The sequence below is a fragment of the Medicago sativa genome, chromosome 5, assembly GCF_051527215.1.
Source record: "Medicago sativa cultivar Bolivia chromosome 5, Bolivia_mono, whole genome shotgun sequence".
Taxonomy (NCBI): Eukaryota; Viridiplantae; Streptophyta; class Magnoliopsida; order Fabales; family Fabaceae; genus Medicago; species Medicago sativa.
The window spans coordinates 64,750,550-64,764,656 of NC_140753.1; the positions used below are offsets into that span (position 1 = coordinate 64,750,550).

At 33.3% G+C, this 14,107-nt stretch overlaps 1 long non-coding RNA gene across 1 annotated transcript; it reads left to right on the forward strand.

Moving 5' to 3' along the window:
• The first annotated feature begins 1,042 nt into the window (after positions 1–1,042).
• LOC146924017 (uncharacterized) lies at positions 1,043–4,692 on the forward strand. Its single transcript, XR_015009979.1, has 2 exons — positions 1,043–1,485; positions 4,142–4,692. It is a non-coding gene; the product is annotated as an uncharacterized LOC146924017 (long non-coding RNA).
• The last annotated feature ends 9,415 nt before the right edge of the window (positions 4,693–14,107 follow it).

The window sequence follows — 14,107 nt, forward strand, 5'->3', positions numbered from 1 at the left end:
CTTCCCACTCTGAGGGAAGACTTTTTACACTTCCTACTCTGAAGGAAGGCGCTTCCCACTCTGAGGGAAGACTTTTTAAGTTACACTTCCTACTCTGAAGGAAGGCGCTTCCCACTCTGAGGGAAGACTTTTGCTTCCCACTCTGAGGGAAGACTTTAAATTTACACTTCCTACTCTGAAGGAAGGCGCTTCCCACTCTGAGGGAAGACTTTTGCTTCCCACTCTGAGGGAAGACTTTTATATTTACACTTCCCACTCTGAGGGAAGGTTAGGCGAGTTGTTACGTCGACCCAGCCAGAGCATTTATCAAGGTTGGCGCTGTGGGGCTCGTGGATCTTTTATCTTCGTACTTTTGGTGGGCGAATTCTGTTTGCATGATAGAAGAAAAAATGCGGAGAGAGTCATATATATGAAAAAAGGAGAGGGTGCCTCGTTAAAAACCCCTGCCCTTGCAGGGGAAAAGAGAGCCACCCTAACCCTGTATTATTGATAAAGTCAAAAGATGACAGTTGCAGTGGTGATCTTACATCATCCTTATTTGGTACATAATAAAATTAAAATGCAAAAGAAAAAAAGAATTTAGCTATAATAGTGACGCAGATTGGCCACGTTCCAGGTGCGAGGTACGATATCTCCATTCAGTTCTTCCAACTTATACGCCCCGTGAGCGTATTTTTCCCGAATTCTGTAAGGTCTTTCCCAGTTTGGAAAGAGTTTGCCTATCCTGGTTGGGGCGACGACTTGCTTGAGGACCAGGTCGCCCTCTTTCATTTCTCTGGGCGTCACCCTGGAGTTGTATCGTCGAGCTGCTCTTTGCTTGGCTACGAATTCCCTGATGTGTGCTTGCTCCCTGACTTCATCAATGACGTCCATGCTTACCGCCAGACCTACTTCATTAGCTTTTTTAAAGAAATAACACGTAAATTTATGTTTTGTAATAGCAATATTTCCCTGTACGTGAAAAATGTTAGTCGCCTGGCAAAAATAAGATAAAGATACCTTCTTCTGAAAACGTATCTCGCCTCCAAGTGGGGGTGTCTATTTCGACTGGTATCATGGCGTCCGTACCGTAGACCATAGTGAACGGTGTTAGTGATAATTGCTTTAATAACATGTTTTTAAAATTCAGGGTTATTTTTGTACTTTTATAAACAATCAACTATTCTCTCTCTTCCATTTCTATCATCTTTCTCTTCTTCCAAACAATACATATCTACTCTATTTCTCTTTTATTTCTCTCTTTTTGCATTCTCTCTCACCAATTTCTCTCTTCACAATTTCTCTTTAGAACCAAACACACCCTTAAGGAGTCGAGCTCTGTTTGCTTTTAAAACCCCTTCATCTGACTCATTTTACTCTTATGTTGTTGATTGTGCGTTGCATGTGTTTGGAGAGTCTTCAAAGCGCGATCATTATCCTGGTGTTGTTCTTTAGCTCGTTTGTAAGCATCAATGTCGTTTGCAAATCTCTGGATAATCACTTCAGGTATGTAGTTTTCTTCAAAAGTTATTGATTTCTGGCTTGCCATATACTGTAGGCTATTGCTGCAATGCTGACGGTTGTTTGTTTTTCTGTCTGTTTTATCATATCAATAATCCAATCTTTGAATTCTGATCTGGATAGCCTGGGAATCTAATTCCCAGACGCGACCCATACCAAACCAAACCCTCCTAATATTAGGACACTCAGTAAAGACATGTTTCGTTGTCTCTATCCTAGAGTTGCATCTAGCACAGATTAGGGGACAATCAATTCCCCTTTTATTCAGTTCCATCTGAATTGGTAATGCATCATTAATAATTCTCGAAAGGAGATTCTGATGCCCAGGAATTGTGTATATGGACCAAATTGATTTCCATATCTGAGCTAAAATGTTGACATTAGAGGTCCTAATGCTATCTCTATCCTTCTATTGTTGAATGGTATTGTAGCCGCTTTTAACTGTATTTACCATTTGGGGTAAAGCTATGAAGCATGGACACAATAGACATGGACACGGGACACCGATAATAATTTGAGAAAATGACGTAATTCAGTTTAATCAAAGGTGTCAGTGTCGTGTCGGTGTCGGACAGCGACGCGAGTCCGACACCAGGACACACCTAATCCGAGGAATGTCTGACTGTCCGTGCTTCACTCCACATAATCTGATCTTCAATGTCCGGATGAATAATGGGGATTTGTTCTATCTGTTTGGTATCAATAGGTAAAAATTGGCTCTAAATTAAATCTTTGTTCCAACCATGATGGTTATCATCCAAAAGATCCCTAACCAAGGAGACATTGGTGTGACTATTGTCTCGGGTTTAGGATTTTAAATCCAATTTGAAATGGTAACCATTGGTCTTCCCAAATCGTTATAGTAAGCCCATTACCTACTTTCCAACAACACCCCTTATTAATAACCCATGTTGCTTGCTGGATGCTCCTCCAAGCAAAGCTTGGTCTATAAGGGAGCTTTCAATATTTACCCACATTAGGGAAATATCTAGCCTTGAAACACCTAGCTAAGAGGGATTGGGGATTGACATGCATCCTTGAGTGATTTAAATCCCATACTTCCACTTAGGTTCTGTTTGGCCCAACTTATTTTAGGTGTAGAAGTAGCTTTAAACTTAAAGTTAAAATTAAGAACTTTAAATATAAAGTTAAAGTTGTTTGGCAAATCTTGTTTTTTCTATTCCAAAATCCAAATACTTTGTTTACTGTTAAAATGTGTTTGAGAATACTTTCTACTACCTCCGTCCCTAATTATAAGACTCTTTTGAGAAATTTTTTTGTCCCTTTTTATAAGACCCCTTTGCTATTTCCAACTACATTAATTATTTCTCTACGTACATACCCTTATTTATAAATACATCTTTTTCTTCAATCAACAATAAATAGCATGTTGAAAAAATAAATAGCATGTTGAAAACACAAACTAACTCTCTCTCTTAAAGGATAAAATTGTAAAAACAATAGTGATTACAAACAAATTTAATACAAATATCAATTTTCTTAATTCCCGTGATTTTGGCAAAAGGATCTTATATATAGGGACGGAGGTAGTATTAAATATCTTATTTTATGATAAATTCTACTACAAACATAAAATTAAAATTATTGTAAAAATATTATATTAAAAGACATGATTTTTTTTTATTTTTTATAAAAGTTCATTAATTGTCATATACACAATAATTATATCAAGAAATTAATAAGATAGACAAAAACCTATAAGCAGCCCATTCAATCTGGTCACACACCTTCTGAGGGATGAGAAAGCAACTCATCACATAGACTGGAATAGCCTGAACCACTGCTTGAATTAAAACCCCTCTGCCTGAGAATGATAGGCTCTTCTCCTTCCACCCCTTTAGCTTTTTCCACACTCCGTCCATTTGAAAACTGAAATCCTGGTATTTTGATTTACCAAATTTCCACACCCTTTAGCTTCTTGTATCTTCCTTGCCATTGGGATGGCATGTGGGATGACATGACTATTTAAGACAAATTTCCTTCTTTTATGTTTATGTTACATGACTGTATTGGAAACTGTCATTTAAGTCTTGACATTGCAAACCATAGTTTGATATTGGTTTGCAAGTGTCATTCGCATTTTAAGCATGTGTATAATCAACCATAATGTGCACTTGTGGTAAAAAAAATTCAGGAGACAAAACAGGGAAAATGGCTTACAAGAAAAATTTGTTTTGGTTCTCGAGACTTTGACACTCACTTATATATTTATATTTTATAGTTTTGAGCAAAGCTATAGTCTACCAACGGTACAGCTATGCTTGTCCTTGTAAATATGATACAGTTTGAAGCAAGTTAATAACAAAAGATTCTTTAGTTGAAACATTGCTTTATGATGGTTTGGTAGCATGAGTTTTTGGGCTTTAACCATGTTAAACTTTAACTTGATCCATGCTTTGGTCAAGGATAACATCTAGTAGTATTGATTACAACATTTCTCAATGGTTTATGAATTGAAAAGCATGTGTTGGTTTGTCATGAGAGGGTATGGTAGCAGTACTTTTGCTTATTCCGATTATGCAAAGGTTCATAATGTAAATCAGGACATCTCATGGTTGCTGGGAGGTTCAGGTTACTGTGTTCTGATCACTTGGTTAAATTTGGGACTGGTTTTGTGCAGGACGCGGAATCTTGCTTGCTTAGTCTAAGTTTGGTTCTTATCTTGGATGAATTGCTTTTATGCGAGAGGGGATTTTAGCAGCTGATTCAGAAAGATTATTTGAGGAGTTGGTTCATCAATTCATCTGATCATTTAGGTCTGTTTGATGGTTTGACGTATGTTTCATGGTCACAGAGATGCCGACTCATAGGAGCTTATAATTCCATAAATTTTCATTGCTATTTTGGTCTCAGAGGGTAGGACTGGTTGTTTTCTATTCACTGGAAATTTCTCTCATCTTAGTTTTAGGAGTGGTTGGTGCTTGTATAGAAAGCAAATTGTGGCTTGTAATTATCAATTATGTTGCTCAAGCTGGTGTATGTTGTTTCAGTTGATGTCTATTGTTTTGAGGCTTGTAGTGCTAGTGTCACTATCTCACATAACTCATTCTTCTTGCTTGTAATTTTTTAACTCTCAAAGTATGTCTTATACTTTGATTTGAGGGTGTGTTCCTTATAATGCATCTTAGTGGTCTGCCTTCATTGTGGGAATCGATCAACAACATTTTCAAAGCTCATGGACATGGATCACATTGATTTACTAATCATTTTAGAAGTATATGCACAACAAATTTTCTAATAAAGCCGTATATTTCACAGCCTTTCTTGCCAAAAAAAAGGCAAGTTAGTTGACTTTTGTGCTCTTTGTTTGTGTTGGCGGAAGACCCATTTTATTTGACAATGACTAGTGCTGCTACGTTTCCTTGACTCCAGTTGAAATGATTTAAAATGGGAAAAATCAGGAGTTCTAATTTTTTTTCGTTTAAAATGTGAAAGAAATATAGGTTATGCTATCAGATTTTTTTCAAAAGGTGAAAAAATCTCAACATCAAACCCAACACTTCTTTATAAGTTTTTTTTTTTTTTTTTTAAATAAACACTTTTTTATAATTTGTAGTGCCGACTAAGCGTGACGCTTCATTTTTATTATTTTTTTCTTTTTTAAAGTGTGGAAAATTTATGGTCATGGTATTTTCATAAAGTGAAAAAATTATGAAATTCTGGATTTTTCGAAAGTGAATGGACTTGAACATTGCATCGAGAAGTGTTCTCACTTCTCATTTCTCAAGATAGAATTCCTATATGATTTTGAATTGGTTAACACATACTCCTATATGGTACTCCCTCCGGTATATATAGGAAAATTTTCAAAAAAATTGTTGGTCCTAATTATAAGAAAATATCACAACTATTAAGGTTTAGTTATTGCTTAAAAGACTTTTCTACCCCTTATTCAATGTTTGTCTTTTTAATATTAGTGTGTGTATTTAATGCTTCACAATTTTTTATGAGGGTATATTTGTAAAAATATTCAAAAAGTTACATTAATTAATGAGTGTATTGGTTTTGATGTTTTTTGGTTTTTCTTCTTATATTAAGGACCGGAGGGAGTATTAAGGGTATTTCTTTTTCTTTAAACTGTGAGAAACCATCAAAAAAAATTATTCAGTGAAAAATGTTATTTTAAAATCGCATTTTTTTTGAAGGAATTTTAAAATCGCATTGTATTCTGTAAATTTCAATATTCATTATTATTATTCACACAAGTAAATCGAAGTTCTTTCTAAGTAAATTGACGTTTATATCTATAAAATTCTAGAGATTTGCAGGATATTTTTTTTTTGGTGTACTGAGATTTGCAGGATCTACACCATGCTCAATATAACCTGAAAAATTTAAAGCAAACGAAGATTAAAAAGTTAAATATAAGCAACTTATTCATAAAATATCTGTTGTCGGTATTTTCATATTCAATCTTATTTTAATGGGTTCATAGCAGGGATGGACCCAAAAGTCTTAAGTAGTGAGGTCAACGCACTTACCCACCCATCCATTCACATACACGCACACTCGTGCGCACGCACATGCATACTACTTTAATTTTGAAATTATAAATATACATCATAATTCTTTTTTTAAAAAAATATACTTCATAATAGTTTTCTTGCAATTACGTTCAATTCTTAATAATATTCATTTTGGAGAAAACTCTTTCAACAATTATAGTTGTCACATATATATAGAGAAAAATCTAAAAACAAATATATCAATGAGTACACAACATATTTTCTTTTCTCCACCAACGTTATAGAAAGATTGTTATGTATATATAAAATAAGAAAATACTAACAGGCGTCTTTAAGATATTTTTTAAGCAATAAAAAATGGTAACTTTTGCAGAAAAAATCGTGCAATTATTACTAAGTATTTTCAAAACAAAATTTATTTTTATGAAATCCTTAAATAACACCTTTAAAACACTTGTTTACATGACCATATATAATATTAATCAAAATATCTATATTATTATTATTATTATTATTATTATTATTATTATTATTATTATTATTATTATTATTATTATTATTATTATTATTATTATTATTATTATTATTATTATTATTATTATGTATATATCATATTACAAATATCATTATTTTAGTTAAAAATAATACAATACTATTCAATTTTTTCCACTAAAGATAGTGAGGGCCAAGGCCCCCATTCTCTATAACTTAGGGCCGTCCCTGGTTAATAGTGTTTTTCACCCTTGTAATATATGTCATTTTCGGTTTTCGCTCCAATAAAATTTTCGGTTTGATTTGCACCATCGTAAAAAAAAAAATTCCCGAAAAACACCCTTAGTAGGCCATTCAAAAACCAAAATTTCTTGAAAAAAATTTCTGAAAATGGCCGGCCTATTAAGGGTGTTTTCCGGATTTTTTTTTGTTTTACGAGGGTGCAAATCAAACCGAAAATTTTATAGGGGTGAAGACCGAAAATGACATATATTACAGGGATGAAAAACACTATTAACCCTGTAGATGGACGCAGCCAATAAATAACAAGAATAATATATTTTGGAATTTCTTCAAAAAAAAAAATATAATATCCATTTTGTGGTCTTGATAAAAGGCATAATTTTACTCGGTGAGTAAGTACATATAAGTTATAACCTCTTAAATAAAATAGTTTAAATTAATGATAAAATTAAGAGAAACTAAAATAAAATAAAATAAAATAAAATAAAATAAAATAAAATAAAGAAAAACGTTAGAGTGACGTTTTAAGACATTTCCATCTATTGGGAGTCACATGACATGTTATCTGTACAAGTAACAAAGAGAAATTCTTTTTGTCTCGTCATTAGAGAATGAATTTTTGTTAATTGGTAGGATTTGTGAGAAAAGAAAACTCTGGTGTAAAGAAAGATGTAAAAGGTCTAATCCTTACACAATATTCCCTTCGGTCCTATTTACAAGAAACAATTGACTTTTTAGATACATTAAATAATTTATGTATTTGGTTTAGGTTCTTGACTAGATACATACATTATTCAATGTATCTAAAAAGTCAACTTTCTCTTATAAATAGGACCAGAGGGATTGTTAGTTTTCGTTAATAATGACATAAAGGTGGGGTCTAATGTGTGCATAAATAGCCGGTACGCTGACATACATAATGCTTAATATGACCTTTTTTTTTTTTTGAGCATACATAATGCTTAATATGACCTTTTTTTTTTTTTTGAGCATAATGCTTAATATGACCTGATGCCAAGTTAATGTGAATATGTTATTCTTGTAGGTTTTGGGAAAAGTTAATGTGAATATGACACACATAATGCTTAATATGATGGATGACCTGATCCCATGGTAATTAATGTTTTTCGATTTATGTAAAATAATAAAAGTGACTAAAGATCCCATGGTATTTAATTATTTATATAGACATGATATTATAAATTATAAAAAACATTACATTGAAATAAAAAATAATAGGTAGAAAACTTTCTCGACAAGTTTCCCACCAGAGAGCCTAGTTTCATAATTCCCACTGCAGTTGTAGTAATACTAGTAATGGGAATGTTGAATCATATGATATATCCATTTTTAGTTTCATTGAAAAAGCTCATTAATGTTTTTTGTTTTATATTCATTGTTACAACCATTTCATCATCGTTGTACTCCTTCTTCAATTTCTCTCTGCTTCTTCTTTTTGTTGCTGCAACCTTCTTCAACATGTGGAACTTGAAGATCTCTCTGCTTCTTCTTCTTCAATTGCTACTTGTTTCTTCTTCACTTACTGGTATGATTCACCAACTTCATAGTGTGTTGATTGTCTTAGATTATGTTTAGAACAAGTAAACATTATCATCATCATTATCTTAGCTCTTCTAACTTGTAAGGATAGAGAGAATGTATAGGTTGGTATTGAAAACCTTATGTTAATTAGGTTAGTGTTGATAAGTTAGATAGTGTTGGAAATGCTGACTAAGATTGACACACACACACACACACACACAATGGAATCCTTGATTGTTATTCTATCCTTAGGGTTCATAGAAACATGTTTTACACTAAGCATCTTGCAAATTACTTGTCTTTGAACATTTCATTTACTTTGTGTCATTGTTTTGCAGGAATTCCACCATCTGTCACTCCTAGATATCACGGGCACACCTACGGCAAGTCGGACTACAACCCAGACCATCAGAAGAACTAGGTGGTCCCTCTTGTTGTAGGTGCCGTGATTATGGGGAACATCCTGGTCATATTTTTATGCATCCGCTGCATTCGCCTTTCTCCACCGGCAACAATGGAGCAGGTGGAGTTGACGGCTCCTGTTGTCCAGAGTCCTTCTTCGATTTTTCCAGATACCCCATCACCTAGGTAAGATTATCTAATTGTTAATCCATTCCCTCGTTAGTAAGTGTGTTAAAGGAAGTCTTTAGTGTTCTTGCCCAATATTTTGACCATTTACACTCAATAATCTTGTAGTACAAGTACATGACAAGATAATATTTTTGAGAATTTAATCTTACATATGAATTTATTATGAATTTAGACTGTTTTATACTTACTAATAAGTTTTGAATCGAAATTGAGGATGCACTTTTATATATGAACCGTGTTTTCTCCGTTTCATTTATTTATCCCGATTCATTATGAACTGTTTTATCTAGCATTTGTAGATTTACCATGACCATGACGTTCTCGTGCATTTGGCTTGGCGTATGGGGGGAGTCAAGGTCCAGTTGTGTTTAGTATACTTTCTGTCTGTGATAACATAATGTCAGCAGGTCAATTTAGTTGTAGTCCTTTGACCAGTTAAGCGATATAAATCGCGCAATTACACTATTTCTTTGTCTGGTAGCAGTATATGCATGCATCAAGTAGGTGGTTTATGGCATAGTCTTCTGCATAGCATTAGTACTGGGCTGATTATGTTGTAGGTTCTAGGAAGGGGCAGGTTCTAGAGGGCAAGACGAACATTTTTGAGTAGTGAAATCAGAAACGATAGTACATGTAAAGGATTGGTCTACATACGTTATAACCTATGGTCTTCCATGCGAAAACTAGTACATGTAATTTCACAAACGCATGCACGCACGCACGTACGTGCGCACACACATACATATACATATAATCGAGTCAACTAATAAAAGATAGGAAACTAATCACATTTTAGCCTTAGGTGTCACAATAAGGGTTTTGCTTTCTCAACAAGGACATCCAATCCAATTGCTTTCTTCAGTCGGAAAATGTGCCATTTATTGTGTTCATCTTCTGTTGAAGTTACATTCAGACCTAAAATATGTGTTGCACACATGTTGAATATGGGCGATACAAACTATAAGGACATTTTTGTTACCAATCAATGTCTACATATAATAGCGGGACACATTTTGTTTGCCGGTTGCATTTCCTGTTACACTACAATAATATTTTTCATTTACCTCTCAAATACATAATACTTTTCATTTATAACTTTTTTTTAAATATTATTAAGTACTTTTAAAAAACGAAACTTGATAGAAATAGCCAAATTGCTTGCTTAAGCCAAATCAGAAATAAGTAAAAGCTCGAATGGGAGATGAATAAGCAAAAAACAATCAGCCTCTCCTAAAAAAATTCCTTATATATGAATATATGATCAACATCATAATCACCTTACATAAGAATATAGTTTGCATTTATCATAAGAAATCTAACAATTAGGAGTTGCATTTATTTAACTCCTTTTTCTCTCAAAAAGGAGTTATATTGATTGGAAAATTTATTTGGACCAACAAAGTTGTTTCCCGTTTTATATTTTTATTTTTTAGGCAAATTGAACTAATGGGTTGTTTTGTCTATTTTATAAAAGAAATTTATGCCAATATTTGGTAAGCATAATAAAATTGTGGATGATAACGTGAAATCGTGAACGAAGACAAAAGAAGGAACGATGTCATTTTTACATTATTGAAAATTACATCCAACTAATGGGTTGTTTTGTCTATTTTATAAAAGAAATTATGGATGATCGCATTTTTTTTCTTTCTTTCTAAATAGACACAAACATCTATCTGCACATTTATATGTGCATGATTTCATTTTTATTCAGTTTTGACTTATGTGTTGAAGCATATAGTGAAAAAATTGGTCTTTCACTTCAGTTTTGAGTTATGTAAGTTACTAGTAACTTTTATTCTAATTTAATAACAATGCTGATGTTGACATCAAGAGTTTTATTTCTTTGGAATTGCCAGTAACTTTGTTGCATTCATGTCATAGTAATTAGTATTTTCAAATTTAATAAATAACTAATCACTATAATGGAAATTTGTTGGAAATATATGAGCTAGTAGATAGCATTAAGAAGAAATTTGATTGATATTTTGAATATTTGGAATATTCGACTTTTGTTGGATATTACCTTAATTGTGCAAGCATAGTGTGACACCGGCATCATGAGCATATCAAGAAACTAGAATATTTGGAAAAAGTAGATAATGCAAGCATATACATAAGCACTTATCATGATAAGTGCTTATGCTAAAAGTTACAAATAAGCCATTTATCCATACTGCCAACATTTTTTACTAAGTCTTCCATTTTTTTGATGCCACGTTACAATTTACAAGTTGTCATAGTAAGGCCTTACAGTGTCGCCCATAATCCTATTCTCTTGAAGTCACCTAGAACTCTTCCATTGAATCCATCTTAGCAAGAACTCTTGCAACTGCATTGTAAGTCACTGTATTTTGTTGATAGCTAGATTACTTCCCAACCCAATGAAAGAACTTGTAAGCCTTTAAAGTAAAACCCAGGTGAAATTTTCAAGTGTGTGTCTTCATCAAGGTAAAACCTTTTTTCCTTCAAACTAATCCAAAATTGGTGTTTCATCGTTATGTCATTCGCTAAGACCGTAAGAACTAAGCTATAAAGTTTAGAAAAGGAAAAACTTTTTGTGGGTTTTGATCCAATCGCTTCAAAACGTACGCAACAATTTCATGGGTCAAACATGGACCACATTTTCTAACTCTTCAGACCAAACATTTTTGTAAACAAGGTCTAAAATGGAGTTTGGTTTCGATGGAAAGTAGTTTTTTTTTTTTTGTTGTGAAAACGTAAGAAGAAATAAACGCATTCCGAGTTGCAAGAATTTGTGTAGCTATTGCCATCACAAAAGATGAAATTGTTGCGCAACACAACACAAACTAGTTAGTGTGTTTGTTTTGAAGGGTTTAAACGACATGTCTTGTTTTGCTCTATGGATTTGAATCTGAAGCAATACATTTTGGGTAAATGATTAATGATGAGGCATAAGTAAATCAAACCCTTTGATGTAATTTCAGCTGAAACTAAGAATGCTCTTGAAGAACTTGAAGTTCATTTTGGAGGAAGGCCTAACTTTAAAATAGTAATCCCATTATTTGAAAAAATGATAATAGCAATTATGATCCCGAAAGTAATAGTAACTACAGCCTAAGATTGCAAGTATGATCCCGGGTATGAAGGACAAAATGAGTAATGACTTCCAAAATTCAAAATTTTCAAAGAGCACCAACAAACTCATCATGTTGAATTAAAAGTTGTAATTACTAAGAACAATTTACAACCTAATTCAATTATTGTAAATGCATTTCATCAAACACTTAGATGACAGTTAAGTTAACAAGAAGTAAATGATGACATTTCATCAAACAACATATGAAGATGTAAAATAATGGAAGAACAACACAATCGGTTGTTCTGACTACTGCTTAAAATCAGAAGAAATGTTGCCTTATATGATCAACATGCCTTCAGATTGACTTCAAATTTGAAGCAATAAATAAATTTTACTTTTGTTTGATTAAAGGGCCTCAAGGCCTTTCATTAATTATAATCGAAGCACTGCATTGTGGGACATGTAATCTTGAGGACCACCTAACAAGGACGTCAATGACCTACTACGTCATTTGTTTTTTTAGGTATACTACATCATTTGCTTGTTTCCAAACACAACTTACGCGTCAAGGTTGGGAAAATTTAAAGGGGTAATAATCATTTTCATGTCTGAATGTGTAACGCGTAATCAAAATAGATTTTCAACGTATCAAAATTTTAAAATAGTTTTTGACTGTGCACCATGTTAATCAATCCCTCACGTAATATTGTCATATCCTTCAATATACTTACTTATCAAAATTAATGAGTGAGACAGCTAGAGAGAGAGTGAGAGGCGACACACATATGGTCAACTTATAACCACCACACGGGTCTTATTCACCAAAGGTGAGGTATCACGGGGGAAGGGGGCCCAGCCAGGGTTCTAGATGTCGGAAAGCTTCGACCTGTTTCTCAAGAGCAAGTTTTTGGGGTTCACATGTTTCGCAGCGGCTTGGGGTATCTAGGCACGGCAGGTTTTATGGAGGGCGATATCCATTACGTGGGGTTTCATATGATAGTTTTTGTGAGGATGAGAAGCGGTTACGTCATGGCAGGTCTAAGCACTCATGTAATGACAAGGTAGGAGAAAGTAATGGAGATTGGCAAGGAACAAGGTATTGGTATCACAAAGATAATTATGAAGGGGCTGATTGTGAACTTGGGCATGAGATTTGGTCCAGAGGGAGGTCACGCACGCATAAGGTTTGCAACCGAGAAGCCGTTGAAAGGTCACATATGCATGGCAGTAAGGCTGTTACTCGTGTCCATGGTTCGATGCAGTCTGTTCGTATGAATCATGATATTGTTTTTTTTTAATGGAAAATAAAATGCTGGAATCTGAGATGCAGAGCCTTGGTGCAAATTTTTGGCGATTTTCTGTACATTAATTCTTAGTTTCTGCTCCACCACTTGTGGAGATTAATCTAGAGCTCTATCTATGATATGGAAAAACTCTGTTTCTATTAGTAATTTCAACTATGTTGATATACATATTATTTCTTTACAAGGAGAATTCTACAGTACAGTCACCCAAATGACTTTTCTAATAAAGTCAAAATTTTTAAATCAGTTTATTCAAGAACCGACCTTAAAAGTTTAAATATAATAATGGAATATATTAAAGGACCAACAGGGAAGTGTATTTTACAACCCTTTATTTTATGTCCAAACTATCAAGATATTACACTAGTTAAAGCACAAATTAGATGGTGTGATGCAACGGCTAAATATTTTCTAGACAAATATTTATATGAAAGCCATGAAAATATAGATCATTTTTTATATAATGAATATAAAGGATTAGCTCAAGATTTAAGGAATAAACTTAAAGAATTAGCTAGATGAGTGAAGAAAATAATACACTCACAACCAGAGTTAAAGCTTTGCTTGACGAAACCAAGAAATTAAATGAGAGATTTGAAAAACAAATTTCTTTTCTTGAAACTTTACCTCAAATCTATAAACAAAATAATTTGTTTACAAAAGATTATGAGCAAGGATTAGAAAGACCCCATGAAACTTGGGTAAATATGGAAAAAGAGTTTTCATGTTACAATAAAAATGAGAACCATAAATATCCTCATATATATCATTCTTTTAATCCTCAGTTAAACAATATCACTGATATGATTAATTATCTAATAAAAAACTGTTGTAAACAACATCTTTCTCTTCAAGAAGGGGGGAAGAATAAGGAAAAAATCGAAATCGAAGAAAAAACCTTATTT